The sequence below is a fragment of the Mus musculus genome, chromosome 8, assembly GCF_000001635.26.
Source record: "Mus musculus strain C57BL/6J chromosome 8, GRCm38.p6 C57BL/6J".
In the NCBI taxonomy this organism is placed as follows: Eukaryota; Metazoa; Chordata; class Mammalia; order Rodentia; family Muridae; genus Mus; species Mus musculus.
Window position 1 is genome coordinate 114,256,312 of NC_000074.6, and position 13,983 is coordinate 114,270,294.

The 13,983-nt window shown below is 43.7% G+C and overlaps 1 protein-coding gene across 2 annotated transcripts in view; it reads left to right on the forward strand.

The window, feature by feature from the left end:
• Positions 1-13,983, forward strand: part of Vat1l (vesicle amine transport protein 1 like) — a 168,794-nt gene that overhangs the window by 51,031 nt on the left and 103,780 nt on the right. The window lies entirely within an intron of this gene.

A 13,983-nucleotide genomic window follows, 5' to 3' on the forward strand; every position in this document is an offset into this window, starting at 1 on the left:
CACTGATCTTTCTGATCCATCCATGCTACTGCAAATTCTATCACCCACATAAGACATCTATGAATGCAAAAATATCTACAACTGCTGATACTCCATTGTGCCTCGTTTAAGAGAATTGTCATCTTTCAGGCACTTACTTACTGGACATGAGTCTGTGGAAAGAGGGAAAGGGGTAAACAAGCACTGGCCAGGGAACAGAAGGCCCAGGATACAGGATTGGTGTTGGAACTGTAACAGTAACTGGGAGGATACAGCATGAACTAGCCTGTGGCTTTGTGGGCCATACTTCCTGACAGCACAATTTATGGTGAGGCTGTCTATTGAACAGCGCAAATAGTGAGATAGTAAGGTCACCTCAAGGAAGAACTCACGACTGTGGGAGGCCATCAGTTCCCATCCTGGATCTGTTACAGGAGGATGCTGAGTTGAGAAGCTCTTCCTCAATAGGACAATAGGCCAAAGGTCGGACTGAATGACCCCAGAGCCTTTCCAGGTCCCATATCTTCCATCCTGTGCTTCTTGGACTTCAGCATGGGAGACAAGCCCAAATGTCTGATCCAAAAATCTTCTCGGGAAGCTAGGATGAGATGAATTTTTCATGTCAATATTGACTGGTGGTGTGCAGTGTGTTGAGACTCTTGGAGGACTCTCTCCTTCCCACCTACAGCTACCTTGAGGAGGTCACCATGACCACACACATGTGCTCTGGCTGCTGGTGTGATTTGTCGCTGTGGCTAGTAAATGTGATGGAGTATTTCTGGAGGTGATCTGTCCCCCAGAACAATCTATTTAAGTGTTCCTAGGGCCTAGAAAATCCTGCAGCAGAAAGTTGATGACCAGTGCATGTCGCGCTGTCACATGTATGGCACATAATTATTTACTGAATCAAACATGTACTGAGTAAAGCATTGTGAGATGGTGAAGAGACAGAGATAGGAATAGGGTTGCCTTACAGAGATGGCAAAGAAGGAAAAAAAAAAAAGGAAGATTCATTGATTCATCTGTCCCATGTTTTGTGAATAGCTTCTATGTGCTAATACTATGCTAGGGCTCTAAATCAGTCGCCCAAGATCATCAGAAAACACAGATATTTCCATTAGTGTTCATAATAGTAGGGAAATTACACATGAAGCAGCAATGGAAATAATTTTACAGCTGGGGGTCACCACAACATGAGGGACTGTATTAAAGGGTCATAGCATTAGAAAGGTTGAGAGCCACTGCTCTTGAGAAAGAGGTGACTAAGGACATATCAAGGAGGCTATTGCTTAAATAAGGGAGATAGCTTAGTAAACAATACTAAGAGTGAAATAATTTTGCTTGTGATATATTCACAAAGAATTTCGGTTAACTTTGAAAGTTTCTCCTTAAAATGAGGCAGCAGGACAAAGAGCTTCGGGGACACTTGCTGCTCTGCAAAGAGTCAGTCTGAAGATGAAGGCCCAGAAAGATGAAGCGACTAAGTCTAAGCACCCCAGTAGGGAACTTATCTGGATTCTGATCCACTGCACATCAGTTCCCTACAGGACTAACCAGTGAACTAGTCTGATCTGGGAGCCTCAGATGTCACCTCCAGCAGTGACAGGCCCTGACCTGCCCCATTCAAAACCTCAGCCCGTGGATTTGAAGTCACAGTAAAGAGTCCATGACTGATCTGTGAAGGCTGGCAGGATCAGAGCAGCAGTCTGAGTGGGGAAAGTTCATGGTCAGGGCAGGAGCTTTCAGAGGAAATGCTACATCACATCAGAAAGTGCTGAAACCAGTGTTGGGGCTCCAGCTGGAGTCAACCACACTGGTTAATGAGATGCCTTCAGCAAGTGCAGACATTTAAAGCAGGGCCAGAAGGCAGGTTGCTGAGTTGTAAAACCACATTCCAAAGACCTTGATCTCTGCCAGGCACCAGGGTAAGATGGTTCACGAATGCCTGTGCTTAGGAAGGAGATGCTGTGTAGACTGCAGCTCAAAGGAAGAGAGAGAACCTGTGTTTCCTCACAGGTTCCATACCTCTGTGTCTAGTCTGTTCACATGGTTGCCTGGGAGGGGGGGGGGGTTGGGGTGGGAGTTACAGCCAATTACCTCAACTGTTTGAATATAGCCATGCATCCAGAACAACCAGTTCAAGTCCCTCAAGTAATGTGCAATACATCCAAACATCAGACCCCAAGTCCTACTGAGGCTCTTCCCGATGGTCCACCTTCCTAAGTTCTTCCTCTTGACTCAATATCAGCCTGACAATATGACCCAATTTACCAGGATGCTTGTAGTTTATATCTATTGAGCAAGGAAAATTAACAATAGCATTTCCCACTTTCCCATTTCAACCATAAATTACATGGTGTACTTGGTCACCTTGCTGGACCGTAATTCAATTTGGTTCGGGTTGAAAGAGGTGCATTTATAAAAACCTTAGCGACAAACTGGGTACAAATTGTCATTTGGCTGCAAACAGGAACCTGGCACCCCTGCTATGCGAATGCAGCCATCCTGGGAAATCTGTCCAGGTGCAGCAGATGGAAGGCAGCCAGTCTGGAAGGGATCTGATTCTCTGTGATTTAGAGTCCTGCAAGGCGACTTTGCCATCTGGTGGGCTGGCTGCTCCTTGGCCAGGATTCTAGCTACATGGTTACTAGAGTCCAACTAGAGGCAAAGAGGCAATCTGTGAGCTATGGCTCTTCCTGTGTCTGTGCATAACCTCCATAGCCTGCAGAGTATTGCTCACCAGAGACACAAGACTTGGTGTGGTGCCTATAAGGGCAGGTTAGTAGGGCTGTCATATTTAGTTGGGCAGACTATACACTGCACGAGGACAACTGCTTCATGAAGACAAGCAAAGAAGATGGCCACTTCAGCTGCCCAGACTCACATCTCTGTGGATACAGGGTTATCTTTCCAATTCACATAAAATTCTAGTAGGATGTTGTTTCAGAGTGACAATAGTTATAAATGGAACCTCTCCAACCCAGCTAATTGCCCTGCAATTGACAATTGTAGGTCCCAGAGTGCCTTAGAAAAAAGCCATTTAACCTGGAATAACTGGACCCAAGATCGTTACAAAGAAATGAAATTGTGCTTTGGATAAGAAGAATAAAAAGCCTGGGATTCATTGAGCTCCTGGTCTGGGTACTTACCATGCTGAGCAAACCCCCCTGCTTCAGTGAGCATGTTTCCCACCTCTGGGGTAGTCAGCACTTTCTCAAATGAACAGATGAGAACATTGAGGCTCAGTGTGTGTGTGTGTGTGTGTGTGTGTGTGTGTATGTGTGTGTGTGTGTGTGTGTGTGTGTGTGTGTGTGTGTGTGTATGTGTGTGTGAGAGAGGGGGGGAGAGGGAGGGGGAGAGGGAGAGGGAGAGGGAGAGAGAGAGAGAGAATATCAGCCCTCAAGAGGCTAAGGCAAGAGAATTGCTGTGACTTCCAGATCAGCCTGGACTGCAGTGTAAGATCTTGTCTCAAAAAGAGCAAAAAGTAAAAAAACAATAGGAAGGCAGAAGACCAATGAGCAAAGAGGGATGGCAGAAGAGAAAGAAGATTCTAATGTGGCGAGGAGGCATAAGGCTGTGAGTGAGCGTGCTGACAGAGCACAAGATACTAACTCTTCCAGGGAATTCTGGGAAGCATCCCAGAAGCAGTGCTTTGGGGAGGCGATGTGGGAAAAGCCAAAAGCCAGTGGCTGTGGTTTGAACATGAAAATACCCCAGCAGCTTATGCACTGAACCCCTGGTCCCCATAGCTGGTGGAGGTGGGTTTCTGAAAACAGGCTTGTGACTGTTAGATCATGGTCATATGCTCAGTGCTGTTTCCATGTCCTGGTCTCGCATCATGGGAACCCTGCTGCTACATGCCCCCTGCCACTACAAACAGGCCTGTTCCAGCTGGCGTGCCTCCATCACCATGGAGGACTGTAGTCTCTGAGAGTAAGGTGTAAAATAAATCTACCCTGCTTCAAGCTGCTTTGTCAGGAATTTGGTCTCAGACACAAGAAAGTGACAAATAACCACACTTTGTGAGACAGCTGCTCTGGTTTGACCCTGTGTAAATCATAGCCTAAAAGAAGTTACCTCCTTTGAACCACATTAGACCCTATGAGTTAGTCATTAGTATCCCTGATCTAAAAAGCAGGGCTCTGAGGCTCAACTAGGCTCCATGTACCTGTATTTAGCAAGGCAGTGAGAGTCCAGGAATCAGCCAGGGAGTGGAGTCCAAAAAGGACCCAGGAATTGGAGCCAGGAGCTTCGTCTTAAACAAAACAATTACAGTACTTTCATCAGTTCTGAGGATTTCATACATGCATGCATAGAAAGTATTTCGATTATATTCAGCTTCTAATCCTCCCCCGACTCCTTGCAGTTCCCCCTCCAATTCTCCCCGCTCCCAATGTTGTTTCCTCTGTTTTTAATTTTTAATTTAACTCACTGAGTCTGATTGTGTTGCCCATATACTCTCAGATGCGGGGCTTTCCACGGGAGTGTGGTCAACCTACCAGGTACCATACTTACAAAGAAAGCAGCCTGACTATCCCACCCCAAGAAACCATCAACTGTCAAAAGCTAAGAGTATTGGTTTATGACCCCCCTCCCTTCCATCTTTTGCAAAATTTATCTTAATATATATATATATATATATATATATATATATATACATATACATACACACATATACATATATATGTATATAAAGAAAGGGCCTCACAATGTAGCCCTGGCTGACCTGAATTTGTTATATAGACCAGGCTGGCCTGTAAACTCACAAAGACCTGCCTGTCTCTGACTTTCCCAGTGTTGGAATTAAAGGCTTATATCAACACATCTAGCCCTTATTTTTTTTTTTTTTTTTTTTTTTTGATGCAGAGCCTTATGTAGCCCAGACTGGCCTGAAGCTAGCAGGCATGAGCCAAGTGTAGTCTTCAATTTCGATTTTTCTGCCTCTACCTTTTGAGTAATAGAATTAAAGGCCTGTGCCACAATTCTAGTTTTAAGCAGTGCTGGGCATTGTACTCAAGCTTTCTTGCATGCTAGGAAAGAACTCTAGCAACTGGGCCATAATAGCCCCTATTACAATTATGAACACATATTCATTGTACAAATCAATGCACCTTGTGTTGCTATAGCCATATAGGTATATATGGCAATTTGATCATAGGTACCCTCCCTTTTACCTCTCTTGTCTCCTCCCCCTGGACCTTTTCTGTCCAAGGAATGGGAGCTTCATCTTGCCAAGCCACCTCTGCATTGTCTCCTTTTTCTTTCACTGAAGGTCAATAACAATGAACCATGAGCTTGCCCTTGACACTACAGAGGCATGGGTTAAATCCCATCACTTCCAGTTACACTTCTAAACCTGGTTCCAGTCCTGGCAGAACTACCTTGAGGCTGTGCAATTGTCTTCTCTGAGCCTGTGTTCATGGTGGGGACCAAGGACAGGCTTGGAAGCATGAGATGGCAGCAAGTGTCAGTCACAATGCTTGATGGAAATCAACTAGCCTGTTAAGAGTCTCTCTCTTCCTCTTCTCTTCTCTTCTCTTCTCTTCTCTTCTCTTCTCTTCTCTTCTCTTCTCTTCTCTTCTCTTCTCTTCTCTTCTCTTCTCTTCTCTTCTCTTCTCTTCTCTCCTCTCCTCTCCTCTCCTCTCCTCTCCTCTCCTCTCCTCTCCTCTCCTCTCCTCTCCTCTCCTCTCCTCTCCTCTTCTCTCTCTTTTCCTCTCTCTCTCCCCCCTCTCTTCTTTCTCCCTCTCCTTTCTTCCCCCCCTCTACCCATTGAAGCCTACTGTAGCTCTCATACTCACTGCTATCCCATAACAGCCTGGGCAGACAAAGTTGACCGAAGTTGACAAAGGTGGTTCGAATCTTGCCTGTGGCTGTAGCTCTGAGACCTGAAGAAAAGTGTATACTCTCTCCATTTCCCTTCCTGAGGTTTGCAAGGCCCCTTTTCAGGGAGAGTGGGTATTTCAATTCAGAGAAAATAGCCACAGGAAAGTTACAATTACAATTGGCTGATGAGTCAGAGCTCTTGGGAAACTCGGTGTACAGCTTCCATGGCTCCAACCCGGGATAGCTCAGAGGTCAGGTACTTCCAGAGGGTTAAGAGTTTCAGGCCCTGCTCTTGGTGTTAAGGACTTATTTCCTCTTCCTGTGTCTGAGTCACAGAAGTCTATGTCAATTTGTCTTAACTGACAGGATCCCACACACTGGGCCTGTGTGTGACTGTGATGTCAACCTCACTTAGGCAAAGAGGAAATGGAGCGTGTCAGGGCCATGACAGAACACATTAGAGGCAGGAAACCATCATGAAGCAGTGCATCCCAGCACTGCTGCACATCAGAATCCCTCAGGAACTTAGAAAGGATACACTAAGAACCAAGTCCTAGTTGGGGTTTGAATAGAAACCTGCCATTCAAGTCTGTTGGGTAGACTTCTTACCTACTCCCCATGGAGTAGATGTCACCTACTTAGGATTACCTGCATCCAGAGTTCTGTGTATCTTTTTTTAAAGACTTAATTATTTTCTATAAATATACTGTAGCCATCTTCAAACACATTTCAGAAAGGGCATCGGATCCCATTACAGATAATTGTGAGTCACCATGGGTTGCTGAGAATTGAACTCAGAACCTCTAGAAAAGCAGTCAGTGCTCTTAACCACTGAGCCATCTCTCCAGCACCTCCCCCAGCCCCCACCCCCAGCCCTGTGTATCTGATTCCTTAAGAAGACTTATGAAATTCAGACTGCAACTCCCCATCTGGACAGTTCTCCTACAGAAGGTTTTTGTAGAGCCTAGGAATCTGCATTTCAAGAGGTCTCTAAAGAGGATACTGGATGGTACCAGTTCTGAGATGTATTCATTCATATAACTAGTACCCTACCAAGTCTCTGCAAAAAACAATGTGTCTACTGCTTTGCAGGGAGCTAATACGAAGAAGATCCTGTTGTGTAAACGTCTAGACGCTGTTAGCAAACATCTACTCAACAATAGGGACCAACTGACACACTCAAGTCTCCCTTGGTGAGCCAATGAGTTTATCTGGCTCGCTCACAGCATCACCAATGATTCTGAAACACTCCTGGAAAGCCCCACTTTAGGCTGGGTGATGGCTTCCCCCATAGCTCTGTTGCTGCTAATTTATATCAACTTGCTGCAAGGTGAAGTTATCAGAGAGGAGGGAGCCTCAATTGAGAAAGTGCTTGCATAAGATAGGGCTATTGGCAAGCCAGTAGGGCATTTTCTTAATTAGTGACTAATGGGAGAGGGCCCAGACCATTATGAGTGGGCAGGTGGCCCTGGGTTCAATAAAAAAGTAAGCTGAGCAAGCTATTGGGAAGCAAGACAGTAAGGGGTTCGTTCCTCTTCTAGTCTCTACATCAGCTCCTGTCTCCAGGTCTCCACCCTCCACAACAAAGGAAAAGGAAAACTGACAAATCTTTAGAGAACAATGGGCAAGCTCATAGGATACACCTTGCTGGTTTTTTGGTAGGTCACAGAGAGCAGTCCCCAAGGTGGGATTTGACTATCATGTTCTTCCCAGAATGGAATGGACTGAATTGTTGAGCAGGCAAAGGACAACGTTAATTGTGAAGTCCCAACATGGGAGTTTATATTGTCATACAAGAAAGGCTTAAGGATAATGTGAATGTCCAGAGGCCCGGGCTTTGTAATATAGTGCATGGTACCTTTGCAAGTCAGTGCCTCTGTGCATTGGTGAAATCGGAAAACACCAGTCTATGATTCTTTGGAATAAATCTTTCCTCTCCATTTCCTCTACGCATTTTCTCAGTGCATGCCCAGGTTCGTTATGCTAAGTTTATTTTCCCATTCTCTGACCACATTAATGGCCTGTGGTTTCCATAAGCTGTTTAAAAGTGAAAACAACCTTTAGAGGAGCTAAGCCGAAGTCTATTTTCGAAGAGAACTCAGAAGTGGTTATGACGCCGATAGACACTGCTTTTCCTGCTCTCTTTTTTTGCTTTGCTTTTCAATGGTTTGGGGGGCTTGCATTTAAGGAGGCCAGCATGCTTGGTCTCAATCTCATTGTGTATCCCTTTGTGTCTCAATCTCATTGTGTATCAAGGGTGGGCCTTGAATTTGCAATCTCCTTGGCCCCCCACTTCTCAAGTAGCTGGGATGGGTGGCCTGTGCCCTCAGGTCTAGTTTGGCTTTCACGGTCTCAAAGAAACATCTTCAGATAGACTCTCTGGGGCTCAGTTAAAGAACAAGTTAGTGTGAGAAAAGAAAAATCTTAAATGGTAACAACCTTAAAAGCCATCCATTTTAAATCAATTGGTTGGGACATCTTCTGGATATATGCCCAGGAGAGGTATTGCTGGATCCTCCGGTAGTACTATGTCCAATTTTCTGAGGAACCGCCAGACTGATTTCCAGAGTGGTTGTACAAGCCTGCAATCCCACCAACAATGGAGGAGTGTTCCTCTTTCTCCACATCCTCGCCAGCATCTGCTGTCACCTGAATTTTTGATCTTAGCCATTCTCACTGGTGTGAGGTGGAATCTCAGGGTTGTTTTGATTTGCATTTCCCTGATGATTAAGGATGTTGAACATTTTTTCAGGTGCTTCTCTGCCATTCGGTATTCCTCAGGTGAGAATTCTTTGTTCAGTTCTGAGCCCCATTTTTTAAGGGGGTTATTTGATTTTCTGAGGTCCACCTTCTTGAGTTCTTTATATATGTTGGATATTAGTCCCCTATCTGATTTAGGATAGGTAAAGATCCTTTCCCAGTCTGTTGGTGGTCTTTTTGTCTTATAGACAGTGTCTTTTGCCTTGCAGAAACTTTGGAGTTTCATTAGGTCCCATTTGTCAATTCTCGATCTTACAGCACAAGCCATTGCTGTTCTGTTCAGGAATTTTTCCCCTGTGCCCATATCTTCAAGGCTTTTCCCCACTTTCTCCTCTATAAGTTTCAGTGTCTCTGGTTTTATGTGAAGTTCCTTGATCCACTTAGATTTGACCTTAGTACAAGGCATATATCCAGAAGATGTCCCAACCGGTAAGAAGGACACATGCTCCACTATGTTCATAGCAGCCTTATTTATAATAGCCAGAAGCTGGAAAGAACCCAGATGCCCCTCAACAGAGGAATGGATACAAAAAATGTGGTACATTTACACAATGGAGTACTACTCAGCTATTAAAAAGAATGAATTTATGAAATTCCTAAGCAAATGGATGGACCTGGAGGGCATCATCCTGAGTGAGGTAACACAATCACAAAAGAACTCAAATGATATGTACACTGATAAGTGGATATTAGCCCAGAAACTTAGTATACCCGAGATATAAGGTACAATTTGCAAAACACATGAAACTGAAGAAGAACGAAGACCAAAGTGTGGACACTTTGCCCCTTCTTAGAATTGGAAACAAGCACCCATGGAAGGAGTTACAGAGACAAAGTTTGGAGCTGAGACAAAAGGATGGACTGTCTAGAGACTGCCATATCCAGAGATCCATCCCATAATTAGCCTCCAAACGATGACACCATTGCATGCACTAGCAAGATTTTGCTGAAAGGACCCTGATATAGCTGTCTCTTGTGAGACTAGGCCGGGGCCTAGCAAACACATAAGTAGATGCTCACAGTCAGCTATTGGATGGAGCACAGCGCCCCCAATGGAGGAGCTAGAGGAAGTATCCAAGGAGCTAAAGGGAACTGCAACCCTATAGGTGGAACAACATTATGAACTAACCAGTACCTGGGAGCTCTTGTCTTTAGCTGCATATGTATCAAAAGATGGCCTAGTCGGCCATCACTGGAAAGAGAGGCCCATTGGACACGCAAACTTTATATGCCCCAGTACAGGGGAATGCCAGGGCCAAAAAATGGGAATGGGTGGGTAGGGAAGTGGGGGGGGGGGTATGGGGGAGTTTTGGGATAGCATTCTAAATGTAATTGAGGAAAATACGTAATAATAAAAATATTAAATAAATAAATAAGTAAATAAATAAATAAATTGGTAGGTTAATTGATGTGTGTCTATGTTCATGTACATCTATGTCTGTGCAGATACATGGCTTCAGTGCTCACCTTTCAGAATTCCACTGAACTTTTTTCCCATCTCCAAAACTATAGCTAAAGGCTGTTGCTTGCTCGACACTCAGTATGTACCACGCCAGGGGCTAATCCTACCGCTCCTCTAACCATTTGCTTACCGCTCCTGGCTTTTCTACAGGAAGATCTTGCCTTGCTTTGCCTTTAAGTTTGTTATTCAGAGTCATGGAGACCTGGACCATTTCTTCATGATTGTCTCTGGCCTTCCTATTCTCTCTGTTTCGGGGGTGTGGTGGGAAGCTCCAGCAAGCGTGTGATAATGGAATGACAGGAATAAAGCTAGAAACCTGTTCACTTCTATACCCCGAGACCCAGCTCTTTAGAGCAGACCAGTGAAACCTTTGCGATTGAGGCCAAGAGCTACAGTATCTCTAAGAATCCAAGCTAGGTATATCTAATTGGTGACCCCCGGACTTCATGTGTCAGAGGATAATTATGAATACAGTCAAACACAGCTGTAAATAACAGCATCATACTGTGTTGCCAATAGTTTGAACTGATAAAAGGTCAGGTCCTTGGTCATCAGCCTAAATGATCAGATGGACAGATGGAAAAATTGCCAGCAGAATGAGTGACCTTAAAGTCCAGGCATGTGGCTTTCTCAGTCACAGGCCCAATACTCTGAATGCCCGTTTTGAGGCTTAAATAAGAAACAGAAATTGCTTTGGAGAGGTTTAAGGCTTTAACAAAGCCTTTAGTGCCTGGCTCATGAAGGGGACAAAAGGAAGCACAACTGCTATTATTGTCGCATTGTTAGCCATAGAGAAGGACAGAGGTGCTTGGGGCAGAATGCTTGTGTCCCTAAGAGGGAAAGAGAGTCAATTAAAACAGGCAAGTGCATCACTCTGTTTATTGCTGCTGCCGGGAACACGGATTGTGTTGTTCATTTAAATGCCATGGGGTCTGCAGGTAAATTGCAAAATCCTTTTTATTGAGAAGTCATTCCATTTCCCACAAATGTTTATTGAGTCCCCGCGATTCCTAGGCTAGCTAGGGAAAAGAAAGAATGAATGAGCTGCTGATCTTGCACTACCTGGGGAGTGAGAAGAAAGCAGAAGACAGATTTCCTATAACTGTAAGGGGAAATGCTTAACTACAGAACACAGCGCGGTATTTACTGTTAAGAAAATCATTGAGAGCTTACAGGGGTCTCTAATCATCTCAGTGAGTTGATGGGATGCTAAACGGCCACAAACAGCTCAAGTTCTGCTTTGGAACCATTCTTACTTACACAATAATCTATTATACTGTAGTCATACTTACACAGTATACGGATATTATTGAAAGAATCCTGATTATCTTCTGTTAACTAAATATTCTTTTTGAAGTTTTTAAGATTGGTCATAAGTGTGTGTGTGTGTGTGTGTGTCTGTCTGTCTGTCTGTCTGTCTGTCTGTCTGTCTGTCTATGCATGTGCATGTGCATGTGCATGAGAGTGCCCAAGGAGGCAAGAAGAGAAAGTTAACACATGCTCTTACCTGCTGAATCATCTCTCCAGCCCCTAAATGTTCTATATTATGTATTAATTATATGCAAATGTGTTTATGTATATAACACTAACTATACAAATATATTTATTATCAATATATGATTATACAGTATTCTAACTATGTAGTTTCATATATGTAATATATGCCTTATATATATTATTATTTATGCATAATACTCAATGTGACATTATATAGAGTCATGCCTGTATATTGACTTCAGTCAACAACAGATCTCATCTACAACCATAGTCCCATAATGTTACAACTCTGCCATTATAGGGCTGTTTTGAGCTAGAATATCTTGGTAGGGCACATGGTAAAATAAAGCAACCCATACCATAATCAGTCATGACTCAAGAAAGATTGAAGCCCAGAGTCCCAATATCTCCTTCAAAGGCCACCATTACTGACAATGACATGAAAACTCCCCCAAAACCCCACCTTCAGGGCAATAGCATCTCTCAACTGCACTGCAGCCTGGGAAATAAGCCTTGAACACTCACACCTTTGCCAGATTTTTTAAATTCAAATTATAGCAGGGTTTGTCTAGAAGTAACCATCAGACTAAAGTGTGCTTCTTACAATGGTCCCTAATCCAAGGTAGTGGTATCCTCAGAAGAGGAGAAATTTTGTACACAAGAAACCAGCACAGAGGGAAGACAAAGTGCAGACACAGAGGTGGTGGGTAGCCATCTGCAGGACAAGGAAGGCAGCCTGGAGCAGAAATCTCCCTCGTAACCTATGGGAGGAATCCACACCTTGATTTGGAATGAGTTGCAAAGTGCGAGAAAAGAAGCTTCTATCATGAGAGCCACCCAGCACCTCATGTCATTATTGCACATTCCTCAAAAACTGATTGATCCATCCCTTTTCAAGGTGGTCATGACTTGTGTTTTGGGTCAGATGAATTTGATGTGTTGTCTGGGGGAACCCATTGGATGGAGACAGATGTCAATAGCATTGAACTAAACAATGAGGGTTTGGGAAACAGTTGAATGAATAAATGTCACATTTGCCCAAAGACAGAGAGAAGAAGGGGTTGCAGGGATGTTAAAGTTAATGGTAACCTCTTCCATCACTGTCAGGGTGTGCTCAAGCCATATCACGTCAGAGATGTAGCCAAGGCTGGCATGAGGTCAGTGAACTTGACAGAGTCACTGTATTCACTGTCTGATGATACTTATGCTTGTTTAGAAGACAGAGCCCTCCTTGTCCTATGAAATCTGGGACAAAACATTAAATAAATACCAAAACAGTACTTCGCATAGAGAACTGTCCCCTGTGAAGAGTCTTAGGTTTATGTCCATGTTCTGAAATGTTGACCTATCATGGATCATGCCGTATCTATTTTAGGCAGTGAGTTACAACTGCTTAGCTTAAAATGTCAAAGCAAATTGACAGTCTAGAATAATAGAAAATGGAAGCCAGTGTAGTTGGAAAGCCTTCTGGTTTGAGTCCCAGCTTTGCCTCTGAAAAACTGAGAGGCCTGGACCTTTCTCTTATCTGTAAGAGAGTGTTGGGGGAGGAGACATGGGGTGCTATTCTACCTCTGACATTCTATGAATCTCTCCATCTTGCCTTTAATTGGAAAAGGTGGTAAGATAACACTTCTGTAAATTGACCTGCCAACTTGAGTTACCCACCAACATGAAGACATGAACATAAGATGATAGGCAGAAACAGCTGTGGCAGATGACTGGTAGAAAAATCTCCCTCCTTCAAATGGTAAATGGGATGCTGGAAAGCAATGGCTATATATATATGTGTGTGTGTGTGTGTGTGTGTGTGTAATTTATATATACACATACATATAATTTATATATATGTATATATAATTAACATATATATTAATTGCCAGCAAATTGGCTTTTACCAGAAAGTTTTGAGATGCACATGCTCACATAATTTTGTTCAATGTCTTAAATGTTGACCGTATTGGTAGAGAAGACACAAATCACCCACCTCTTAACTTCATTTGTTCATTCCCCCTAGACCATTTACCATTTAAATCACATGTTGACCTTTTTATTTGACTGGCCATCTTTAGCCCTGGATATAATAAGTCCCCAAGGGGGATAGATGATTAAGATTGAGAATAGAGTAAGAATCACATTTTGTCCCAGGTCCTCAGTCTGGTATAATAATACCTCATTTAACCCCTCCCTATGGGACACTGTCAGCCAGCCATATCTGCTCCACACACAAAATTGCTGTCTGTGGCTTGCCGTGTGCTTTTCAGTGTAGCCATGAAGCACACTTGACTCACCAGAACATACCAGATATGTCAAGAGTTACTCCTACAGACGCAGTTGTACGTCAGTACTAGATGGAAATTGGTTTGGTGGACTCTTGGTGATGGAAATGTCAGAGATACTGAGCTCTGGGTGTCCATGGCAGATATTAATTTGATAAAACATGCATGGTCAGCTCTTTCTTTGGG